The sequence below is a fragment of the Macrotis lagotis genome, chromosome 5, assembly GCF_037893015.1.
Source record: "Macrotis lagotis isolate mMagLag1 chromosome 5, bilby.v1.9.chrom.fasta, whole genome shotgun sequence".
NCBI lineage: Eukaryota > Metazoa > Chordata > Mammalia > Peramelemorphia > Peramelidae > Macrotis > Macrotis lagotis.
Genome location: NC_133662.1, coordinates 82446748 through 82473143, shown reverse-complemented (window position 1 = coordinate 82473143; position 26396 = coordinate 82446748). Strand labels below are relative to the sequence as shown.

The 26396-nt window shown below is 34.5% G+C and overlaps 1 protein-coding gene across 7 annotated transcripts in view; it reads right to left on the bottom strand.

Moving 5' to 3' along the window:
* ANKRD6 (ankyrin repeat domain 6) overlaps positions 1-26396 on the bottom strand; it is a 261561-nt gene that overhangs the window by 194216 nt on the left and 40949 nt on the right. Inside the window, exon 1 of one of the 7 annotated variants that reach the window (XM_074187158.1) lies at positions 6091-7151. The exons of the other annotated variants lie outside the window; for them this stretch is intronic. The gene's annotated coding sequence lies outside the window, so the exon portion shown is untranslated. Of the gene's footprint in view, positions 1-6090; positions 7152-26396 lie in introns of those variants that run through there. 7 annotated transcript variants of the gene reach the window in all.

Below are 26396 nucleotides of genomic sequence, written 5' to 3'. Positions count from 1 at the left end.
ACACTTTTTTTGAAAATCTTATCTCTGTCTGAAAAGGCAGGCAGTCCTATTAGAATCACTTTTGTGGGGGAGATATTTCATTATCATACCTACCACAAATTATTTAAGTTCTCCAAACCAGTCAGGAACTCAGACATCAGGGGATGGTGGTAAATATTCTGTCAAAATTAAATCAGTTTTCCACTTGGGTAAGGATGAAATGCCCAAAACTTCACCAGGAGCAAATTACACACTCCCTTTATACCATTTAAATCCCTCTCTCCTGATCAGAGAAATGTTTCCTATAATATGTTAAAAAATGACCTAAGTGACTGTGAAAACAGTCAAATTCAGAGTATAGAAACAAAACCCACACTTAACCCACAGGGTAGAAGCAATAACTAGAGCACCACTCAATCTTCTTACCAAGATCTCCCTGAAATGTGTACAAGGGGAGAAAATCTGTATGGCCCATTTCCCAGAAATGGTATTTATATTAGTTTGAAGAGGAAGGAATGGTGACTGACAAAACCTGTGATTTCATCCATGCCAAATCTCAATAAGAACAATTTTCACCTTTGATAGAAAAGAACACCCAAGAAACCAAAATTGAATACATACTCCTGCTTTTGAAAGTGTCCCAGTATTCTGCCTCATCTCTGAAGGTAAACTTATCTAAAGAGGAAAAAAATCAGATAACTAAAATAAATCTTGATTCTGTGTAAACAGTTCATTTCATTTTCAGTTGGCATTGTGTGTGTGTAAATTATATTTAATATCCAAAAAAGAAGAGAATATTTAATGTCCAAAAAAGAAGAGAATATTTCTATATACAATATGAAATGGAAAAAATTACATGTGAATCTCTATTATTTTCAACTTTTTTAAAAAATATGAATAAATTCAACATGTTAACTTTCAATGCAGTCAAGCTTTTCTTTTTCCACTTTCAATATCTATTCTCTTCTGTGTATTTTTAAAAACTCTAAACTTTTTCAAAGACCTGCTCTGCTTTTTTTAATTTTTATTTTGGCCTGAGATATTTTAAAAGTAATTCTAGGGACATAACAATAATTTCCATTTACACAGTACTTTCAAGGTTACAAAATATCTTCCTCATAGAAGTCTTCCAGAAGAAGGGGAGAATATAATCCATATTTAACAATTTAGGAAATTAAATAATCCTTAGTTAAAATAACTTGCTCAGGATTATATGGATAATATTAGAGCCTATATTTGAACCCAGATTTCTCCCAGCCCTGAATTCAACTTTCCTACTATACCATTTTTCCTCCAGCTCCCAAACCTATAATCAACTAATTTACTACAGGTCAAATTATAGGTCAAGATTCATGGAGGGCATAAAGTAGTATAGTCTTGGCTAGAATGAGTTTATAATTTGATAATTACTTCATTTTTATGTTAAAATGATTTAATTCTATATCTTTCTTTTTCAAATATCTTATTTTTCCCAGTTATGTTATAATAATTTTTAACATTTTTTTTTAGGATTTTGCAAGGCAAATGGGGTTAAGTGGCTTGCCCAAAGCCACACAGCTAGGTAATTATTAAATGTCTGAGCCCAGATTCGAACTCAGGTACTCCTGATTCCAGGGCCCGTGCTTTATCCACTGTGCCACCTAGCCGCCCCGATTTTTAACATTTTTATAAAGTTCTGAGTTCCAAATTTTATCCCTTGCTCTCTTCTTTCTCTCCTCCCTGAGATGGTAAGCAATCTGTTATGGATTATACATGTGCAGTGATATAAAACATTTACATATTAGTCATTTTTAAGCACATCATTATATACAATCAAATAAAAATATATTGTTGTATTATGTATTATAGATTTACTATTATATATTTGTAATTAATTATAATAATATTAGATATTGGAATAGTATATATAATTCCAATAATCATAATAATTTTTATCAAGTAAGAATAAATTCACAACACTATGCATTATAAAAATGTCAAATGAGTAGTACAAACAATAAGTATAACATCTGGCATAACCTTTTTAGAGGACTTCAACATCCTGTCCATCCAACTCTCACTTGATTTACAGAATTACAATATCTCAAGGTTGGAAGGGACTTTGGAGGTCACATAATTCAATCTATACCCAACAGGTATCCCTCTTCTACAAAATAATTGTCTTGTAGTTGTCTACTATATTCTTGAAAATTTCTAATGTTGGGGAACTTAATATCTCTTTGGGGAGCCAATCATACTTTTGGACAATTATTAAAAAGTTTTTCCTTTCATTAAGAAAATATTCTACTCTGCAAAACAAGTCAAATTCCTTTTTAGACTTTTGTAGACAACTATCATGTAAACCTTACATCTTCTCTTCTCCATGCTAAATATCTTCTACTAAATGCCTTCTACTAAGGCCAGTATGGTTTCCAGTTCTCACAACATCCAGGTCACTGCCTTCTGGATGCACTCAAGGAACTTGCATATCATAAACAAAAACTCCTGGATTTAGAGACTGAGGATCTGAATTCAGATCCTGACTATGTTGTGTTATGATTATGATCTCTGGCAAGTTGCCCAAACTTTCAGGATTTCGTTTACTTCATCTAAAGAATGAGAAGGTGGAAAATAATAAAAATATATTAAAAGTATTTAATGGGCTGTGATATGGAATAGTGATGACTTTTGTTCAGATTGGCACCACAGGACAAACTAGAAACAATAAGTATTAGTTGCAAAGAGATAGATTTAGACTTGATGGAAGGAAAAATTTTCTATCATTCAAAGCCATCCAAAAATGTAATAATCTTCCTTGAAAAGTAGTTGGATTGGGGCAGCTAGGTTGCACAGTGGATAGAGCACCAGCCCTGGAGTTAGGGGAACCTGAGTTCAAATCTGACCTCAGACACTTAATAATTGCCTAGCTGTGTGACCTTGGGCAAGTCACTTAACCTTATTGCCTTATATAAAAAAAAATATTAAAAGGTAATTGGATCCCCTTCTCTTAGAAGTCTTCAAGGGAAGGTTGGCTTAATCATTGTTGAGTATTTTTTTAGTGGGGATTCTTATTCAAGTAAGAGTTAAACAAGATATTCTCCTAAATCCCATCTAGTTCTGAGAACCTGTGTCCAGGTTACTTTTATGAAACTCAAGGAGAAATACCCTCAGGTCTAAATTCTTTACTTTGTTTAAGTGATCTTATAAACAGTCTTTCTAACATTTGGCATGTAGAATGAAACAATTCAAATGTGGCTGACTGAGGCAAGTACAGCAAAACTAACACTTCCATACTTTTGGGGACTATTCCTTTAGTAAAGTAATTTAACTTTATCATTTTTGAGAGAATGGAGAGGCCAGCATGTCATACTCTAAACAGATATTGAATTTTCAGTTCAGTAAAACATCCAGGTCTTTTTCACATGAATTGTTGCCTTTGTGTAATTGATTTTTGAACCAAGTACAAAAATTTTACAATCTAGCACTATTAAATTTTATCTTATAGATTTTTCTTGTGGTTCAAGCCTGCTAAGATCTCAGTTCTGTTATCTAATTTGTTAGCTGTCCCTCCCAGCTTTAATTCATCCATAGATCTGATAACATGCCATCTACACTTATATGCAAGACATTGATAAAAATGCTAAAAAAGAAGAGGGCAGATGCCAACTCTTTGAGACACATCACTGATATACAGGATTCTTTCTCTTCAAAAGCAAGAAACTGCTCAGTTTTCCATGGTAAGACACATCAGTATTTTCACAGAACTCTAGATTTTGAGCTATTCAGTTTTCCATGGTAAGCCACATCAGTATTTTCACAGAACTCTAGATTTTGAGCTATAAGGGACCTCAGAGGCCATCTAAGCCTCTCCCCACACCCCCAAGGCCCAGATAATTTATTTGACCCAGATCATTTGCTTCCAAAGTCAATAGTTTTCCCACTATACCACATCTTCTTCATTTTAGGGTTGTTAGAAATTCTTCTCTCTTTAATATGATAGGTTTCAAACTGAAAAGACTGTTTACCTTCTAATCAGATTATACCTGGAAAGGGCCAATACTTTGATATGTCTGTCATGTACTTCTTTTATTCAACCCTATCTTGAAAGTTGAGTAAAAGTTCTTACTGAATCCCAAACTACTTCAACTCATCTCACAAGGATTTCTTTGGATGCAAGGTATCAGACTTCAATAATTCAAAGATTTCATTGTTGGAATATTTCTTTTATTAATGAAGAACCCTATCACATCTTAATAGATGGGTTTCCAGAGTTGCTATAGCACAAAATCTCAACCCTGCAGCCAACCTGCTGAAAGTCTCTCAGTTCTATATTAGTCTGGTATTCAGAAAACAGACTCTTGTCACTGGACCTAAAACACAGATCCAAAGTTAGAAGGGATCTTAGAGACCACAGAGTCCAATCCCTGTCATTTTACAAATAAGGATACTACAGTCTAAGGAGGCTAATGTGACTTGCCCAAAGCAACACTAGTTGTATACATCAGAGGTAGGGATACGAACCCAGGTCCTCTGCTTCTGAGTCAGTTCTCTTTTCACATGGCATGTTGCCTTTTAAACTCATGGCCCTTCTTCTAGTTTGGCAGCCTTCTCCCAATGCAGCACAGGACCAGGACTACTGTGGAGGACAGGATTAAATATGTCTAGTTTTTGCTATATTCCAATACTTCCTAGGCTTTTAGAATCAGCCTTTGAAATCATTGAGTACAATGTGTTCTTTCTGCAAAATGGGGAAACCAAGTCTCAGGCAGATTATAGGACTTGCCCAAGATTACCCAGTAAGTAATATTTGCCAAATTTGAATTCAGATTCTGTAACTTCCAAAGTTATCTCTTTCTACTGCACAAAGAACAATGTGTTATGCTTGGATGATTCAGTCTTTAAAACTAAAAAAATAGAATTTAAGGAATTCTTATTGAATGAATCATATTATTACTGACTATAAAAAGCAATTGTTAAAACTTATTTTTAATAAAATTTAAAATTTTTAATTAAAATTAAGTTTGACACACTCAAGAAAACAGCAGTATTGTTATGAATTTAGGGGTTGTGACTTTTTTAAAGCAACAATTTCACTGCTAGACTAATAAACCACAAATCAATATCCTGTATATAAATGCCAGGATACTGATTTAACTGCAAATATACTGTTAACTTTTGTTTGAACTGAGCTTGTTTCATGAGAAATACATTCAAATTTTATTTTAAAAACCTATGGCAATCTAATTATGCTTATAATCAATATGCTCAACATATACATTTTGGGTTTGGTTATTTAAAGGCAAGATTGGATTATTCTTATGAATAATTAATTTTCTTAAATTCTTAAAAATTATTTCCCCAAATATAGAAGATAGCACAAGTACCATGTACAAGTTAAAACATACACTTCATACATAAAACATCACTTAGAACATTGAAGTTTAAAATAGGAAAGCAACTGACCATTAAATAATAATTCAGTTATCAAATAAACCCTTTTATATCTCAAGATTCACACCAAAATCCTCTTCTAAAAGTAGCTCAGTATTGACTCTAAACATGAAATACAATCTGTTAAAGTGTCAAAAATCATCCCCCATCAGAGAAAAGCACCTGAATGTCTTTAAATGGGTATGTTTTGCTTTAAGATAATAACTTTACTTTATAATCTCTTATATTAAAAGTTTCAGTGAAGTGGGGGGGAGAGGAAGAAGCATCTATTCTGAGACAGTGATTTGACTCATGATACATTCAACAGTAGGTTTTTTCCCCTTCATATCTCTAACATGGAAAGAATAGTGCTGATAGCTGATATCAGAAAATTAATATCACACATACTACAATTCAGAAAGCATTCTGATTTGGGCCACCAGTTCATATCTACAATACTCCACAGTCATTCCAAACAAATCTTTTTTTTTTAAAAAAGGTTTATTTAAATAAAGATAGCACACCTTTTATGAATGAATAATCTTCATCCCATACCCTTAAAACAGTTTTTACCTAAGCTAAAGATGACTAAAGATAGCTACATAAAATAAAAAATCACCCACTGCATGTGGGTAGAAGAGTTTTTCCTTTAACTAGTCACAGACCCAAACTGAACAGTTTTATAATACTGTTGATACTCACAGGGATTTGGTGCCACAGTCTCCGAAGTTAGAACTGCCTAAACCCTCACAAAAGGCAAAGGCAAAAACACCTCCCTATGAGAAAAGCTTTGTGTGAAAGGAGTGACAATGTGTAGGAGGGAGGGAGGGAGGGAAAGGGTGAAGAGAAGGAGGGACAGCTGGGGCAAAACAACTACAGGACTTCCCTCCCAATGCCCAATTTACATGTCAATAGCCAAATCCTCCAGGGAGATCATCAGCCTGAAGGCAGCTCATAGCCACTCTGGTCAAGTAAGACTGCCTACAGCCTGCAACAGCCTCCTCCTCTGTATTATACCATTCTTCCTCTAAGAAGATCTTGAATCACATATTTTCGAGCTTGATTTTGGCAAACTCTAGAAGAGTGTTTTGTCATTCCATGTTAGTTTGGAAGCATGGGCAATATATTTATAACAGAGAAGATGGGCTTTTCATATTTGAAATAACAAGATGAAATGAACAAAAATGAAAAGTACTAGGGATGAATGTCAAATTTTACACTTAGCTTTAACAGTTCCAAATACATAGATACTAAACATGGGAGACCCTGTGAGAAAGACACATGATTTTTAATGAATAGAAAATCTCAATATATGTTAAATATCTCACATGCCAATCAAAAAAAAATTTTAAGGGTTATTTTAGGTTACTTTAATAGGGGTATGATTTTCAAACAAAGGAGATAATAGGACTGATTCATCTCTCATTGGTTAGACCTTTTCTGAAGTATTGTGTTCAATTATGGATTCTGCATTTTAAAGGATTAAGTTTAGATAAATTAAAACAAAAAAGGAAAAGTGTCCTGGACTGTGAAGGACCTTGAAATCTTCTGAAGAGGATGGTTTCAAAAGAAGAGAAGACTGTAAGTGAAAAAATTCACAATTTTAAAATAATGATTTTTTTTTAAATATTCATACAATCTGTTCCATATACAAAGTAAACCTTTTTAAGGTTTAAAAGCAGAGACATTTGTGACACTATGAAAAATAGATAGTATTATATCCCTTGCTAGCTATTTGAAAAAAACAATGCTGGCTATTCAAAATTTATTTCCCCCCTCCTCCACTTCCTCCCTCCCCTCTTCCTCCCTTACCAACGAAGTTGCCGGTATCTGAGTAATTATCTGGGTAATTCACAGAACTTCACATTTGCAAAATGTTTTCCATTCATCTGGTTTTTATTGATTTTTTATATAGTCAAATATCACTGCTGATCCAGAAGGTGTAGGGGTAATGAAGTGGGGGGGTATTTTTCCCTGGAAGCCTTTGTATGTTTGTAGGAACATGGGATCTGTTTTAATATCACTAGCAAACAAAGAAGCTCATTATCCACAAGGAAGCTCGATCCTTTGGGAGGAAAAGTAATAGATTACTGGGACCTGTTCATTAGTGAGAAGAGTAGCCAATAACAACTAAATCCCTCTTATTTTTGTACCAAAAAGAATAATCCACTAAAGGGATAAGTGCCTTCTGATTCTCATAGAGTTCCCTTTACTTTATTACAAATATGCATGGATTTTTGTCCACAACTGAAAACTCTTTGACCCATGTTGCCCTCTGGTATTGTTCAGAGCATCAAGGACTTTCAGGACCATTTTTGAAAAGTCCTTTAATCTGCTTTTCAAATTATAGCAAAAGCATAAAATTGGGATGATATCTGCATGGGGTTCTTGTAAAAAAAATACTCAAACATTCTTTAAACACATTACACAAACACAAGATATTACTATTATATCAAGATCTGAAACCAAAGGGAGGGTAAGGGAGATGAGTCTTTGGAAAATAAAAACAAATAAATGCCTAAAAAAAGTTATTACCTTTTTATTTTAAAAATTCTCAAACAAGTGTGGGACTTTTTTTGGACAGTCAGCAAATATTAAATACCTGCTATATACAAAGCTCTGTTCAAATGTATAGCAAAAAAACTGTGGGATATGCTCTCTTATTTCAAGAAGTTGGGAAAACACACACACACACACACACACACACACACACACACACACACACACACACACACAAAAGCAATAATACAAGGCAGCATAAAACAAATACTGAGTTACCTGAGGAGTGATGCAGGAATAAAAAAGCTGAAATTTTCTAAAATGGTACAAAACATTTTCTAAAATCTTGCCCATTTAAGCAGTTCTGAATCCATCTAACTGTACTACTGATTAATCCACATAACTCCATCTTTTCCACAAAATAACATCAAGAACTTTTTTCAAGTCTAAGCAAACTAAATACAGCATTCCCCTCATCTACCAATTATTTAAATTCATTAATCTACTAATTATTCAACAAAAGAATTAAAATTTGCCTCAAGTGACTTGTTTTTGATGAAGATGGGCTAAGTTTTTCTAATCAACACCCCTCCTTTTCTCTACCCCTTTAATAATATGCTCTGGAGTTTTCTCAGGAATCCAAGTTAAGTTACTGGCTCCTTTAGCTAATTCATTCTATTTTGTTCCTTCTTGAATATCAGGGCAATATGTTCTCTTCTCCTGGATCTTTCGAATATCACTGACAATGTCTCAGCAATCACATCCAAAAAAACAATTAATATGTATTTTGCAATTACTAGGTACCAGGTTGCAACCAGAAATAAAGACAAAAATAAAATAGTCCCATCCCATCTGATAATGCATGTTCATATACAAAGAATATATGAGAATAAACAAAGTATACAAATTATATACATATATAAAGTATATATGTCAGTACATACAAATATAAATGAAATATTTTTGAGTGCAGGCCACTAGCAGCTATGGAAATCAATAAAAGTTTTCATGCAGAAATCTCTGATCTAGAATCTAATTTCTAGGAAGTGCTTTCTTCACTACATACCATGGTGCTTTTCAAAATAAGAAATTTTCTAAGTATTAGAGATAGAATTTTCTCAGGCCTCAATTTCAAAAGGTGAAGTAGGGTTTTTCACTGGAAGGGAAATAGGACTTTTGAGGAGCAAAGGAAAAATAGCTAATAAATCACAGACTGAACAAAGAAATCTGTGGCAGTTACTGAGAAGATAACCATGATGCCTGGAGAAGTTTAACAGAAAGTCAACATTTAAAAAAAAAGACTGCACTCTCTAGAGAAGACAAAAACATTAACAGCAGACCCAGGTATCTGATTAGCTAGTAGAAACCCTGGAAACATTTTAACAGTTAAATAAACGAATAAAAAATGTCCTAGTGTCTCTAGGAATCCAAGTAACAGAAAAAGGACTAGAAGATACTTTGAGATATTAAGAGGGTGACTAATGATAATGAATATTTTTTGCTTTAGAATTTGTTTTAATGTATTGGCTTAATAATTTTATTTTATTTTATTTTTATTTAGACTTGCATAATAAGTTTTCCCATTTAAATAGTGATAGGTATTTGAAATCTACATATATTTATTCATAGATAGAAAAATAAAATTTTGTAGATATATAGATATATATGATTGAAAAAATGTGATAATCTTTTCCCCATGTAAAAGAATGTACCCATGCCTTACTTTTCTGATTGTGATTGACTCCACCTGGTGGCAGCATATTTAAATTTCAGGAGCAGCTCTGTAAATTAAATGAACATTTTTGGGGAGCAGGATCTGGCCAAACTAACTTCATGAAGGGACTTTGTTGTTATCAATGCCCTCAAATTATTGTCCTCAGGCAAACATTAAGCCATCCTCATCATAAAAAGGTACAGTTCAGAAAAAGCTATTGCTCTTTAAAAACAAGGTTATAATAATAATAGCTAGCATATTCCTAGTTTGGGAATAACTTTTATAAATATTAACTTAGTCAATCCTCAAAACAACCCAGAGTGGAGGTGCTATCATTTTGCCCATCTTATAGATAAGGAACTGAAGCAGAAAGAAGTTTTTAAAAGCTTGCCCAGACCACAGAGCCTAGGAAGTATCTGAAGCAGAATTTGAACTCAGATTTTACAGACTCCAGGTCACCTATCTATCCCTGACTTACAATCCAAGCTCAGGACCTGAACCTACCTAAAAAGCAACTTCTGAAAAAAAATCTGAAATATTTGTCAAAGAATATACTTGGTGCAGGAAGAAATGAAACAAAGAATTTAAGGCACAATCCTAGTCTTGAAGGAGCTCACTCACAATCTAGCAATAAGATACAATATAAACTAATATCTTTAATAAAGTATGACAAATGACAAGGGCATAAGAGGTACAGACTAAAGGCATGTCTAAGGGCTTCTGTCCTTCTTGACAAAATGAGGTGGGTGTAGTTTATATAGAAGTGAGTGGTAGCATTTCAGGAAGGTAGGATTTAAAAAGGTCAAGATGAAGGAGAAAACATTCCAGTAGGAAAGTGAATGAACAAAAGGCTTAGGATACAGAAAAATCACCTAATTTGGCTAAGTAGTAGGTAGGAGATTTTTGAGATAAATCTAGGTAAATGAGCTATTTACAGGTTGAAAATAGTCCTGAAACAGGGTGGCTAGGTGGAGAAGTGGATAGAGCACCAGTCCTGGAGTCAGGAGTACCTGAGTTCAAATCCAGCCTCAGACACTTAATAATTACCTAGCTGTGTGGCCTTGGGCAAGCCACTTAACCCCATTGCCTTGCAAAAACTAAAAAAAAAATAGTCCTGAATTCTGGAATAAGCAGTTTGAATGAACTACAATCTGTGGTAATAAGGAGATTTTTAAAGGGGAAGTAAAGTAAGATGTAGAACTTGAACCCTTGATTCTAAAATCAAAGCTTTATTTACTTTATGATGCTGCCTCTCTCACCAGTCCTAGACAAAATGCAACATTTTATAAATTTAATATATCAACAGATGCAATTTTTGAATGCTGGAGTTCATCAAGTAATAATATCATTCAGTAAACAAAGAGCCTACTATGTATGAGGCACTATACTAAATGCTGGATTACAAAGACAAAAACAAAATCACTCCTGCTCCCAAAAGGTTTATCTCCAACTACTATACTCAGGTGTATTTACAAAGATAAATACAAAGTTTATCAAAGTGGTTTTAAGAGGGAAAGAATACTGATACAGAATCAGGAGATCTTCATATAGATGTTGATCTGAACTATGATCTGAAGAAAGCTAGAGATCCTATCAAGTAGAGTTAAGGATAGAGTTCATGAATGCCTAGGAGTAACAGGGATTGTTTGTGCAAATATATATACACAATGTGCTCTGTTTTATGGAATATAATCTGAGGAATTCTTTATGATCCTACATTAAGGTGGTGACAATTTTATAGAAAAGGGAAAAAACCAATAAGGCATGTGTTTCTCCCAGCAAACCATTAGTGGAACCTAGAGCATAAGCTATTTCTCTTGATTTCCACTTCATGTCAATCGTTACTAGTTGCCAGTTCTCCAGGCGAATGCTAAACAACTACTGTGCCCTCTGAAAGATAACATTCTACTACCTAAGTTACGGGTAGAAGTGAAAATAAAGTTTGGAGAGAGTCAGACAGTAGCATTACTGCTAGGTTTAATTCATTTCATGAGTTGCTGGTTTGCAATCTGATTTTTATGCAGGTAATCAAGCAAATATCAGTAACATGAGGCATAAGAAAAGTTAAAGTCAATGATTCTTACTCATGAAAGTTACTCAATCAGAGGACAAGCCATGCTTAGGGGGTTAATTACGAACAAGAAAACTAGGAGGATAGGACAGGAAATTAATTGGAAAAGAAAAGACTGAATAGGAGAAATAAAATTATAAAATCAAAATTTTAAAATTGTCTTAAACTCCAAGTTAATAAATTATGTAGTACTTTACTAGTGACTGTGAACATTAAATAAAATAATGAAGGGAGAGACAAATCTTATAAATGGTAGGAAGGAAGTTAAGTTTCCATGTTTTTGCTCTTTTGATTGACCACACATAGCCAGGTGAAGGTTGAGAATCTCTGATGTAGAGAAACTCTACAGAATACAAAGAATGTGTAGCTATTGAAGGATAAAAACACCAGGGTTAATCAGGACTAAGGTCAATTCATACTAGGACAGATGAGAGGTTGTGCAGCAGACAGTGACCTGTCTTCCTTTCTGGTCTCTCATCAGAAAAATTTCCAGGCAAGGGCTCTGTGTGAGAGAGCAAAACTGAAGCTGCTGAGCAGTTCAATTAGAGAGAGGGTAGGATATAATGAAAAGAGTGCCAGTCAGGAGACCTGCATCAGGAGAACTGCATTCTAATCTAAGCTCTATGAATTACTACCTGTGACCAGGCAAGTAATTTCATTTCTCTGGGCCTGTTTTTTTTCATCTATATATGCAACTAAATGATCTCTAGCCACCTTATTTGAACTCTAGTTTTTTGATATGCCAGCACTATTAAAGGAGGAAGATTTTCTGAAAATGGTCTAAAAATGAATCAACAGGTGGGGAGGGCAATTATTTTTGAAAGAGAGGAGGTAAAAGATTTGCTTTTCTTTCTAGAGGAGTATGGTAGAAGTGAAAATAATCAAAGTTTGGAGAGAGTCAGACAGTAGCATTATTGCCAGTTTTAATTCACTTCATGAGTTGCTGGCTTGCTATCTGATGTTGATGCAAGTAATCAATAAATCATATTCCTTCCCTATGTGTAACAGGTGAAAAAGAAAGTAAGGAAGGGAGGGTATTATTTTGAGAGGAAAAACCCACTTCTTGCAATCATGGTATAATCCTTTTGGAGGGCAATCTGGCAATATATAAGGCTTACAAAGCTTCAGTTATTGAGAATATAATAATCTAAGTATACTTTCTTTTTGTTCTATATAGCATGTATATATTTTTAGACAGAACTTGACTTCAGCAGCATAATAAGCTCTGTTCACTGATGCAGATCTGTAAATAATCTATAATCTATGGTTTTATAAAGCAATCTCCCTGAGGGCATAAAGAGGTTATGTGACTTGTGTTGGACACACAGCTAGTATATATCAGCGGTAGAGTTTGGGTTTTTTTTTTTTTTTAGTTTTTTCAAGGCAATGGGGGTTAAGTGGCTGCCCAAGGCCACACAGCTAGGTAATTAGTGTCTGAGGCCACATTTGAACTCAGGTACTCTTGACTCCAAAGCTGGCACTCTAGCCACTGCACCACTTAGCTGCCTCCAGAGGTTGAATTTAAACTCATACCTTCCTGGCAATAAGATCAACTCTCTCTCTCTCCAATATACCAGAGACATACACCAGAAATATATGGCATTAGAAATGATAGTCACAGTTTCCAAAAAGTTATCATGCTAAGAAATAGACTGAAAACTTCAATAATAGAACACTAAAGCCAGAGAAGATCTCTGGGTCATCAGTTTTTCAGAAGTGGAAACTTGGGTAAAGAGACATGAAGTGACTTGACTATAAAGTTATACCTTTAATCACTGGACTAGAACCCAAGTCATTTAGGGAAGGGTGTGTGTTTAAATATACATATAGCATTATATACAAATGGAAAAATCTGGAAGTAATCTAAATTTCCAACAGTTGGTGAATAGCTAAATAAACTTTGGCAGAGTAATAAAATGGAATGCCACAATGCCTTTTAAATGATAGACTTGAGGAATATAAACAGATTTGGAAAGGCTTATGTTAAGTCATGTGAAATAAAGAAAAGCACAAGAAAAACCAATACACATTCTATCACAACTACATAATTTTCAAAGACAAATAAAAATATAGAGACAACTGATACTCATTCCAACTCCCAAATTCTGTGAATAAACAAACAGAACTAGAAAAAGAAGGTAGAACTAATGAGATGCTAAGGTCATACTGTATATAATATTTATTACATAGCATGAAATGTAAAGAATGGTAGATATTTATTTATTTGGTTTTGTAGAAATAAATTTTTTTTAAAAAAGAGAAATAATATCTCTTGGGTGCATAGTGGAGTAGGATGCCAAAAACAAATAAAGTAGGAAAATCTAGAACTATTAATGAATGCATATAGGCATAAGTAGAAATCTAAAGGAATGTGGATATATATATATATATATATATATATGCAAACACACCTAAATCAGGTATATATATATATATATATATATGTAATATAACATAATTTTGGGGTATGAGAGCACATTAGGACATAGAGAGATCAGAAAAAGACCACATGTAGAAAATGGTGCTTGATTAGTGTTTGAAGGGAACAAGAAGGTTTCTAAGAATTAGAGATGGGGAGAAAGTTAATTTCAGGAGAAAGTTAATTTCAGGAGGAAGTAAATTTGTGTTTGTGGACAAGATGGAATCAGGCACTATGAAGTCACAGAGAAGGAAAATGATGCTCTATATATATATATATATATATATATATATATATATATATAACTATTCACACATATATAACTAGCCACACTATATGTATATATGTATATAGAACTATAAAGACATAAATATCCATCCCTTAAGTCCTATTCAGATACTTCATCATTACATAGAAGTGACCTTGGATTCTCAAAAGCTAATGCCAGCAGAAAAACACTGGTAGTTCCTACTAAGTTGGAAAGACTTAGAACACAAGATAGATAATAGTTAATATATCTGTCATCCAAGGAGCATTCTAGTCAAGCTTAGAATTAAAAAAAAACCACCACATTTTTTATTTCATATTTTTATATATAGATATAGATGATATATATATATATATATATGTATATATAAAACCAGATCTAATATAAGGAAAATTAATTTGGTAGTAATATAAAGTTTAGTTTGGAGAAGGGGAGACAATGAAGAGAGATATTCCAAAAGACTTGTCAGAGTGGTGGAGGAGTACAGTAGTAGTACTGAGAATCAATCAATAAGCATTTATTAAGCATCTATTGTTTGCCAGTAATCATGAGAGATACAGAAACAAAAATAAAATAGTTCCTGCCTTCAAGGAGCTTACATTCTACAAGGGATACAGGAGAAGAGGAACAGATCTAAGATGTTACAAAGATGCACTCAGAACTTTATAAATTACTAGAAGAGATGTGAAGGATAAATAAATATCAAAGATAATGTCAAGGTTTCCAACATAAAAAACTAAGTGAATAATAATGTAAGATAAGGCATTTGGGTTAATATAGCTAGATTTAAGAGGTTTGTCAAAATCCATATCTTTGTGGACAAGATGGAAAAATATAAATGGGACAAATATGCTTTTTTAGCTGGGTTTAGAACTGGCTGATTGACTGGACCCAAAGGAATTTGGATTAATGGACAAGGTCAACCTTCAGGAAGTCTATCTCATTAGTAAATTTCTTAATTAGTAAAAGTGATGGGGGTGGAAGAGAACTTTGTGACACAGATGCTTCTAAGATCCCTTCAACTTCTAAATCTATGGTCTTAAGTTCTCCCAATGCAATGTCCAAGGTAGCAGTCCTAGGTTGTGTTATTTCACATTTTTAATTCATGATTTAGATGAGGATGTAGTGGGAATATTTATCAAATTTGTGGATGTCACAAAAATGAGAGGTTAATACATTGATTTCCAGATCCAAAAGAATCTTGAAAAGTTAGAATAATGAGCTGAAGAACATGAAATAGAAGAGTAATAAAGTTCTGCATTTGTGGTTTAAAAAAAATCATCAGGGGGCGGCTAGGTGGTGCAGTGGATAGAGCACCGGCCTTGGAGTCAGGAGTACCTGGGTTCAAATCTGACCTCAGACACTTAATAATTACCTAGCTGTGTGGCCTTGGGCAAGCCACTTAACCCCATTGCCTTGAAAAATCTAAAAAAATAAAAAATAAAAAAATAAAAATAAAAAAATCATCAACTGTACAAATCAAGGATGCAGAGATACAGCTAAAAAGACACTGGAGTAAATACAAAGATCACATCTGTGCAATTAAAATTTTATCCCTCTAAAATGCTTGAAATAAATTTAAATGGATGCATTTTTTAATGAACTTATTTTTCACTTTTCTGCATCTAAAATTTTTAAATTAGTAACAAGATTTTTCTCCAATACATTTTTACATATATCCATTTAAAAAAACCACATCTTCTCTTTCTCTTGAAAAATTAGCCTTTTTTATTTAGGCATAAAAAGTGCCAAAGAATAATAACTAATGCTAAAAATAACTGGAAGACAGACTTAGTGCCTCATTGGAAATGGTTGAATTTAATTAGGTTAATCACAGACAACAAGAAATCCACAAGAGGTGAGAAGCATCCAGAGACAAATTATCTGACAAAGTTTGGAGGATAAGTGAGCCATCTCCAAGAGGAAACAGACAACTTTGAATAATGAAGTTTTATTCACAATAGAAATGGGAGAAAATTTATACAATTTTCAAATTTCTACTAGAGTTCTTTAAAAAGATTTTATTTATTTTGAGTTTTATAATTTATCCCCTAATCTTGCTTCCCCCACACACACCCACACAGAAGGTAGTTTGTTAGTCTTTACATTGTTTCCTTGGTACACATTAATCTAAGTTGAATGTGATGAGAGAGAAATCATATACTTAAGGAGGAAAAATAAAGTATAAGAGATAGCAAAATTACATAAGATAACGGGGTCTTTTTTTCTAAATTAAAGGTAATAGTCTTTGGTCTTTGTTTAAACTCCACAATTCTTTCTCTGGATACAGATGGTATTCTCCATCACAGACAGCCCAAAATTGTCCCTGATTTTTGCACTGAGGGAATGAGAAAGTCCATCAAGGTTGATCATCACCCCCATGTTGCTGTTAGGGTATACATGTTTTTCTGGTTCTGCTCAGCTCACTCAGCATCAGTTCATGCAAATCCTTCCAGGCTTCCCTGAATTCCCATCTCTCCTGATTTATAATAGAACAATAATGTTCCATGACATATATATACCACAGTTTGTTAAGCCATTCCCACTAGCAGAGTTTTGCAGTTTATGTCTTCCTGTAGCTCTTTCAATTTCTCCTCTAAGATTTTGGATGCTATACCATTGGGCGTGTACATATTTACTATTGAAATTACTTTATTGTACTTTTAGGATGATATAGTTTCCTTCCTTATCTCTTTTAACACTATCTATTTTTGCAGCTGCTTTGTCTGAGATAAGGATTGCAACCCCTGCTTTTTTCACTTCAACTGAAGCAAAATATATTTTGCTCCAACCTTTTACTTTTACTCTATATGTATCTCTCTGCTTCAAATGAGTCTCTTGTAAGCAGCATATTGTAGGATTCTGGTTTTTAATCCACTCTGCTATTTGCTTACATTTTAAGGGAGAATTCATCCCATTCACATTCAAAATTAAAATTACTAACTCTTTATTTCCCTCTATGCTATCTTCCCTCTGTTTGTATTCTCCCCCGCTCTTTTTTCCCTTTATCTATATTCCCTGGTATTTTTTTCTGAATGCCACCACCTTCAGTGTGTTTGCTCTCTTATCAACTCCCCTTCCCTTTCTTTCCCCTTTTCCCTTTTCTCCTTCCTCCTTCCCTTCCTTCTGTTAGTTCTCCCTTTTCTCCCCCCTCCCCATTTCCCCTTTTTAATACTTGAAAGGTAAGATAAATTTCTTAAATGAATGTGTGTAAGTAAACTTTAAGCCAAGTCTGATGAGATGAAGATTCAGGTGGTCCTTACCCCCTCCCTTCTTCCCCTCTATTACAATAGGTCTTTTGTACCTCTTGATGATTTACCCTATTCAATCTCCTCCATCCTCCCAACTCCTTACTGTCCCCCTTTTTAAGGAGGTATTGTTTTTAAATCCTTCTGATTCACAGAAAAGTTATTAGTGAACATCACTTCTGGCTATGTATATTCTGTAATTCTCAAGAGTTATTAAGAATCTTTCTCTAAGGTAGGGATTTAGCTTGTTTCACCTTATTGGATAGCAGGGGTTTCTTTCTTTTACCTTTTTTTTTAACCTTTTCATGTGTCTCTTGAGGCTCCTGTTTGATGTCCAAATTTTCTATTTAGCTCTGGTCTTTTCATCAAGAAATGTTGGAAGTCTCCCAGTTCATTAAATGTCCATCTTTTCCCCTGGAAGAGAAGGCTCAGCTTTGCCAGATAGTGGATTCTTGGCTGCATTCCAAGCTCCCTTGCTCTCTGGAATATTTCATTGCAGGCCCTTCAATCTCTTAATGTTGATGCATCCAGGTCTTGCATAATCCTTACTGTGGCTCCTTGGTATTTAAATTGTTTCTTTCTGGCTGCTTGCAGGATTTTCTATTTTATCTGATAGTTCTGGAATTTGGCTACAACATTTCCTGGTGTTTTCAATTTTAGGATCTCTTTCTGGAGGGGATTGATATAGTCTTTCAATAACTATTTTGCCCTCTGGTTCCATGATATCAGGGCAGTTTTCCATCACTAAATCCTGTAATATGAAGTCTAGGCTTTTTTTCCTGTTCAATGTTTTCAGGAAGTCCTATGATTCTCAGGTTGTCCCTTCTTGATCAGTTCTCGAGGTCAGTGATTTTGCTGATGAGCTATTTTCCATTTTCCATTTTTTTGATCTTTTGGTTTTAACATAATCTTATTGTCTCATAAAGTCATTAGTTTTGACAAATTCCATTCTTATTTTTTAGAGAAGAATTTTCTTCACTTATCTTTTGCAACTCTTTTTCCAATCAGTCAATTTTATTTTGAAGTTTTCCATTTACCCAATTGATGATTTGAGAGAATTATTTTCTTTTTGTATTTTTCCAATTGTATTTTCCAGTGTTTTGTTTTGTTGTTGCAATGTGTTAATTTTCTCTTGAGTTTTTACTATTGAAATTACTTTATTGTACTTTTAGGATGATATAGTTTCCCAACTTTTCCAATTGATTTTTAAGCTCCTTCCTGATTTTTTCAAGGAAGTCTTTCTGGGATGGAGACCAATTCATATTCTCCTTAGAAGTGCTAGATCTCTCTAGGTTAGAATCAGGTCCTGAGTATTTCTCTATGGGTCCCCATTTTTCACTGGTTTTTTTTTTTTTCATTTTTCTAGGATCATGTGTTGGCTCTCAGAGATTTGCTTTTGAAGATCCTAGAGGCTTTGTTCACTTGGCTTAGTAATTCCAGGGACCGGTCAGTAGGGGGTGATGATTCTTTCTCTGGAGTGATTGAAGCCTTCTCCCAATCCTGGAGGGAGGGAGGAGGGGCAGCAGGGTATGATTTGACCTTGAACAACGGGATGGAAGCCAATCTCAATTTCAGCTGAGTGGGTGAGTGGGCTCCTTATTCCACACCTGTGCTTGAGGGGATAGTGTGTGTGTGGGGGGGTGAGGTAGCTACCATTTGTTCCTGAAAGAATGCTCCACAAGTATGGAATTCAGGTCCTGCACAGAGCTGGACAATTTCCAGGCTGCAGACCTCCTCTCCCCTGGCCAGAAATTCCACTCACCAAGGTCTCTGAGGCTAAAACTGGTCCTTTGGCTTCTCCCCCAATTGCTGTCTCTGCAATGTTCCTCTGGTATCTTTTCCTGGTTCACTCACAGTCCCCTCAGACAGACCTTGTTAGTAGGTTAGCTTCTTTTTCTGGGTTTTGTTGATTGAGTTTCTATTAAGGTTATTTTTGAGGGGACACAGGGAGTACTTACCACAGTGCCTCTCTTCTCTCTACCATCTTGGCCTTGGGAGAGGTGTCCTTCAGAGATGCCTGCCCCTGGGGAGTCAGAGCCTCCCACCTACTGGAGATTTTTTAATGAAGACAAGTTGTTAAAGAATATGGTGAGATGTTAATTAGAACAAGAACTTGTCACATATAAAAACCCAAATTCTAACCAAATCTCCATGTTCAGTTATTGTGTCAGACTCCTTTTAAGCAGTTCTGAATAAATAGGAACATTACCTAAATATCTAGAAATTAACATTAGAAGTCCTATTCTTTGCTCTATGAATTTATGCTGATTAAAACTTCCATGGATAGTTTTGTAAGAATTGAACAGTTATCATCTTCCTGAAGTAGGCCACTGTTTTAAAGAGGAGTATACAGTGGGTCTATACTCTGAAGAGATTATGAAGGGTAAAGGGGTAAAAAGGGTAAAGGGTAAAAGGGTAAAAACATCACTTGTACAAAAATATTCATAGCAACCCTGTTTGTGGTGGCAAAGAATTGGAAATTAAGTAAATGTCCTTCAGTTGGGGAACGGCTTAGCAAACTGTGGTATATGTATGTCATGGAACACTATTGTTCTATTAGAAACCAGGAGGGATGGGAATTCAGGGAAGCCTGGAGGTATTTGCATGAACTGATGCTGAGTGAGATGAGCAGAACCAGAAAAACACTGTACACCCTAACAGCAACATGGGGGTGATGATCAACCTTGATGAACTTGCTCATTCCATCAGTGCAACAATCAGGGACAATTTTGGGCTATCTGTGATGGAGAATACCATCTGTATCCAGAGAAAGAATTGTGGAGTTTAAACAAAGACCAAAGACTATTACCTTTAATTTAGAAAAGAACCTGTTATCTAATGTATTATGTAGTTTTGCTATCTCTTATACTTTATTTTTCCTTCTTAAGGATATTATTTCTCTCTCTTCACATTCAACTTAGATCAATGTATACCATGGAAACAATGTAAAGACTAACCAGCTTCTGTAGGGGTTGGGGGGAGGGAAGTAAGATAAGGGGAAAAATTTTAAAACTCAAAATAAATAAAATTTTCTAAAAAATTTTTTAAAAATTGAAAAAGGAGTATAAAAAGTTTTCTTGGAAAACCTAGTGAAGTAATTTTAAAAAAAAAGTCTTCTAGCTCTATTAATGTTGAGTTTGTCCTCCTGGAAGATGACCATGTTATCAGGTAGGTGATGCTATGCCTTGCAAATGAATTGAATTTGTCCAGAGGCTAGATATAGATTGGGGTGACAGGAAATGGTCCTGCATATGCTGCTGAATAAAAGCTTACTGACTGATCATATACAAGTTATACAGTAATCAAAATGAAACAAACAATAAAAGAAAAAATATTTTAAATTCTACCACTTATTAATTAAAAGTCCTTAAGTCATATTTCAGAGCAAATAGATTATTACCTTAAACTTTGAAAAACTTGTTCATTTGATGACTGAAATCATAGATGATTAGAAGTAACAATGAGAGGAGACTACAAGTACTAAAATCACTAATAAAATAATTATCCTGTCCTACAGTAACTGTGTTATATCCTTCCTTGCTATGCCTATAAATTAAAAATGCAAAGCCATTAAGCTACTAAGTTCATTTACATTAGTTTTGGGGTATCAATAGGGTACTTTATTCAAAAGGAAAGGTTCAAAAATGGGAAGATTCTCAAACCACCACCACCACCATCTTTATTCCTAGCCCACAAAGGAACATTCCTGTTAGCCTTCTGAATGTAAAAGGAAACACAAGGTCCTATGAAAAATAATCTTCCCGGTTCCCTGAAGCAAGTGATGTTATAAGTAAATGGGTTGCAGAACACACTTCTGAAAACTCTTTCTCCTCCACAGGCACAGTTCCTTAAATACCAAATACTGTTTTCGTGAATAGTTTGGAAGTGAGAAAGGTACAGTAAGAGCCACAATTCCTTAGCTTGCCTTAACAAAGATCTTTAGAATTATCTAAAATTTTCAAGATGTTTTATGAGGGTCAGGAGAGTTTCCTAACTTTCTCAAGGATTCACCTTCAGCCTTCAGCTTCCACAGCATACTGAGATCATGCCTTAAAGGCAGCACGGATGAATAATTCCAGTAACAGAGGATGCCTTGAAGGATTATCTACCCCACACACAATGTCGAAGCTCTTGTTTTGCACTTCAAACAGAATCACTGAACCTTAAATACTTTGCAACAGTCCCACTCTTTCCAAGACTCATTTCACATACACTTTGTGGACCTTTAGTTTCCTACCTACTCCAAATGAGCTTTACAAACCTGACATTTTACCAGTCAACATAGGAAATGGCAATATTTACTTAGAAATCTCTGGATAAAAGGGGATTGAGGAAAGAATGCACAAATTAAGTTGAACACTTAAAGGATTAAGTTACCATTTTCACTATACAAATGAGGAACCAATAAAGATGTCACTGGAATATCCAAAATTAGAACTCAGACCCTCTGACATAATCCCTCCATAATCTGGTCCTTAATATGTGGAACCATTAATCAGCCATCAGCAAGAACTTATTTCTCTGTATGTCTTTAATTTCAAAATTAACTGTTTTATGAGCAATGATAGATTGTAATCAGTCATGGGCTTCCAAAATACATCTGATCTTTGTATAGTACTTATTTCTAATTAAGTTTAATTTACACTCCAGTTCATTTGGACTTGAATTTAGTAGAAAATTAGTGGGGAAATGAAGTCCACAAAAGAAAATATATATTCTAAATCAATTTAAATAATTAATAATTTAGTAATAATACAAATTTAGTCAAATTTCAAATCAGACAGTTAGGTGGCCGACTGCGTCTCGAGTCAGGAAGAATCACCTTCTGGATTTCAAATCAGGGCTCAGATGCTTACTAGCATAATGACTGGCAACTAATAAGCACTTAGGTAAATGTCAGCTAAAGCTACCATATTTTCCCATTATAAGACATACTTTAATTTTGGGTCATGGAATTTGAAAAAAAAAATGTATTACATAAAGTTATTGAACTCAAGTTTTATTCATCATGAAATTCAAGGACTTTCTGCTCATGGCTTTCAGGCATCTTTTGGGCAAGTCTGGTGCATGGATGCATGCTTAGTCCAATCTGTTTCATGAACCTGAAGCACCTATTGTGTCCTCCTTTGAAATCAGTTACTTCTTTTTCATCAACAATTCTTCTTGCTTCATGTTGAACCATCTCTGTGGACACAGGAATTCCAAATGCCCTTTACTTTTCAAGCCATCTCTTCAATTCCCTCTCTAACTCGGGCCTTTCACTGACTTGCCTCTTGTGGCTTCTTCTGCCTTGGAGCTCTCAGTAAGTTTCTTCATTCCATAGGCAGTCTCCAATTGCTTTTTCAGTTGGAGGAGTGGCACGATTTCCATTCACTTTTTAGAAAGTGATCACTTTGAAGTTGAATTCGGCACTGTACAAAAAATCTTTTCTGAGCTATTTCTGGACAGAATGTGGCAAAGCAGACCCTAATAAACTGGTAACAAATGCAACACATGCAGAGACAGCAAGCATGAAAAATCAGGAAATGGAGTAAAAAAAATCTGCAACCACTATATAAGATGCTCCCAAATTTTTTCAAAAAAGGCTCTTTTGTACATGGGGAAATAGGCTGGTTGACCCAGTCAATTGAATGCAAGGGATGGGGAAAGGAAGACTCCTCTTCTTTAATTCAACAGACACTTACTAGCTGTTTACCCTATCATTAACCACTTTGAGCCTCCCTTTCCCCATCTACAAACTGAGGATAACAGTACCTGGTTCATAGGGCAATGTTTCAAGGATCAAATGAGAAACTATAAATATATATATATATATATATATATATACATGTATATGAATATATATATGTATATGAAATTCTTTGGAAACCTTAAAGTACTCCAAAACCACAAGCTATTATTAAGTAGAAGAGTTAGGGATTGAACTAAGATGCCCTAACTCGAAATCTAGTTCTTTTTCTACTACTGAACTAAATATTCTTTAGGATCTCTTCTGGTTCTAAAACTTTAGATTCTGTGAGAATTAAGGGCAGACATTGAGGCAGCTAGGTGGTGCAGTGAATAGAGTACCAGCCCTGGAGTCAGGAGTACCTGAGTTTAAATCTGGCCTCAGATACTTAATAATTGTCTAGCTGTGTGATCATGGGCAAGTCATTTAACCCCATTGCCTTAAATAAATAATTTTTTTTTAAAAAAAGACAGGCAGCAGGTAGAAAATAAAACATAAAACAACCTAAATTTGAAGAATCTGTATTACGAGGAGGAAAAGGAAAATCAAAGAGATACAGGAAAGCAAAAAACAATGGGACAGATTGAATAACAAGATAACGGAAAAGGAGGGGATGAGGTAAGTAATAACAACAAAATTACTCCAAGATTCCAGACCTGGGAAATTGAGAGATCAGCATTACAGTTATCCTTTTCACATCATAGGGGTTAGGAACACAATGTCCTTGTGATCTAAAAAATTAATTTAAAATTCTTTGGTCCTCTGTTTCCCAGAGAAGAAATCTAAATTATTGTGGTATTAAAAGATAAAATATGCTAATATTATATAATATTATACATGTATTTTATGCTTTTCTTAGTTTCTAAACTTTTTCTGTGACATCTGCTGACCTAGGTGTGTCATCTGTGGCTTCCACAAATCTCCAAACAAATTCCCATTTAATGTCTTATGCTGACCAACAAGATATCAACACCACAATGGGGAAAGTCTCAGTGTAGAAGAGAGCTGTATTATTGAAAGAAAGGGAAATGAGTAGGAAGAGATGATTTGAGGGAGAAGGAAGTGAATTCAGGTGGAGTGGAATATGCTGATTCTGAAGTAATAATAAAATAGAGATCACACTACAAAGCATACTCTTCAGGGTAAAGGAGGGGTACAAATCACTAGCCTACTAACTTCTCACAAAATCTAAAATTGCCACTAATATTCTAGAATAGAATAGAGGAGGCTCTTGACAAACACAAATGTGGTTTCTGGTATTAATATAGTAAGTTGTTATCAGTCATCAGTCAACTTATTGATATTTATTAATTAGTCATATTTTATATTGTTTTTATTATAATTACAATTATTTATGTATATATTATAATAATTATAAATACCCTGGCACAAAGCTTAACAGCTCAAAGGATATATATGGACCTTGAAGGCATGGAACAGAATAAATGCTTGTTATAGGAAGAGTAAAAATGAGAAGAGTAGAAAGGGTCCAGGGCATTTGCCAAGATATTAGGAATGGTACAGGGCACCATGGAAGAGGACCTGAGATAGGAGGAGATCAGATAGCTAAGAGAAGAGGTCAATAAAAGAAAGATGAATGTGTTAAAAATTAAACTTCATTGTGGTACAGTAAAAGTATTATGCTGTAATAGCAAGAATACTAGCTAATAAAGAATCAAAATCAGAGTTCAAATGCCAATCTCACACTTTCTAGCTGTGTCTCCCTGAGAAACAATGATGATAATAATAGCTAGCATTCATACAGGGTGTCCCCAAAATCTTAGTGCAGTTTTAAGCTTTAATAGCTAAAAACTTCTCTAAGACAGTTGAGATACAATATGTAGCATTTTTAAGGTTTGCCAAGCTCTTCACAAATATTTTCTCAGGAACTCTAAGAGGTAGATGCTTTTATTATCCATAGTTTTACATATAAAAAAACTGAGGTAAAGAGGGTTAAGTAAAATGTCCACAATCACATAGCTAAGTGTATGAGGAATAGTTTGAAATCAGATCTTCCTGATTCCAGATCAAACACTTTATTCATTATACTACCTAGATGCTTAATCTTTCTGAGCTAAGTCTCATCATATCTCCTCATGTGCCCCACATGAGGAAAATTTTTTCTAAGCTTCAAAAGTTCAATATAAATATAAGCAATTATCATGAAGAACTTATTCCTAGAAATAGATGTACATACCATGATAGAGACAAATATTCCTTTGATCTCCTATCACTGTTACAATAAGAAAGGCATCATGGGATGGTGGGGGGGGAGGACCCAAAACATTTCAGATATAATCACACACAAGTTGTAAAATAGAATGCTTTTTTTTTTAAATTTCAACTTCAAAACAATTAATCCTTGCTTACAAGGATGGTCTATAATGAGCCTTCTGAATTCTTGGAAAGGTAAGTGCTGTATGACTAATGTAATTACTGGTGAGCCCAGTATAAATAACAAAGATTCTCATAGTGACAAGCAGAAATGTCGCTTTAAAGGATACCTTCCTGCATATCAAGTGACACTCCTGCCCTCTGTCCAAACAATAGCATGACAGATGTAGATTCAGGTACCTAACACTACTTGAAACAACTGAGAGGTAATGAGCTTTATATAAGGATGCCCTGAGGATCATGTTGCAGGAAAAAGGGATGAAGAGGGGAGGGTTTGGGGAGTAAAAGGAGATATTTTCCAGACCTTAACACAGAAAGTATGATCAATCTGGATACAATATGTTCAAGTTATCTGCCCTAATGTAATAGGTTACTCACTCGGGTTTTGAAACATGAAAATGGCTCCCTCTGGAAGCAGGAATTTTACTAGATAAAATATCACCACTGTCAGAGAGATGATCTTATTAAAGAAACAATGACAGCTTTGTAACTTCAGGAAGCCACTGCTATCTCTCTCCCACTCTAGTTCATGAGGGAATGATTTTTTACTACATTATCTCAGACTTCATTAAAGACTAGGTTCCATTCATCCAGAGCTCTGATACTTTACTGAGCTGAATAGACAAGAGATTAATTTAGATTTTTAATATGTAGGTACACATTACTA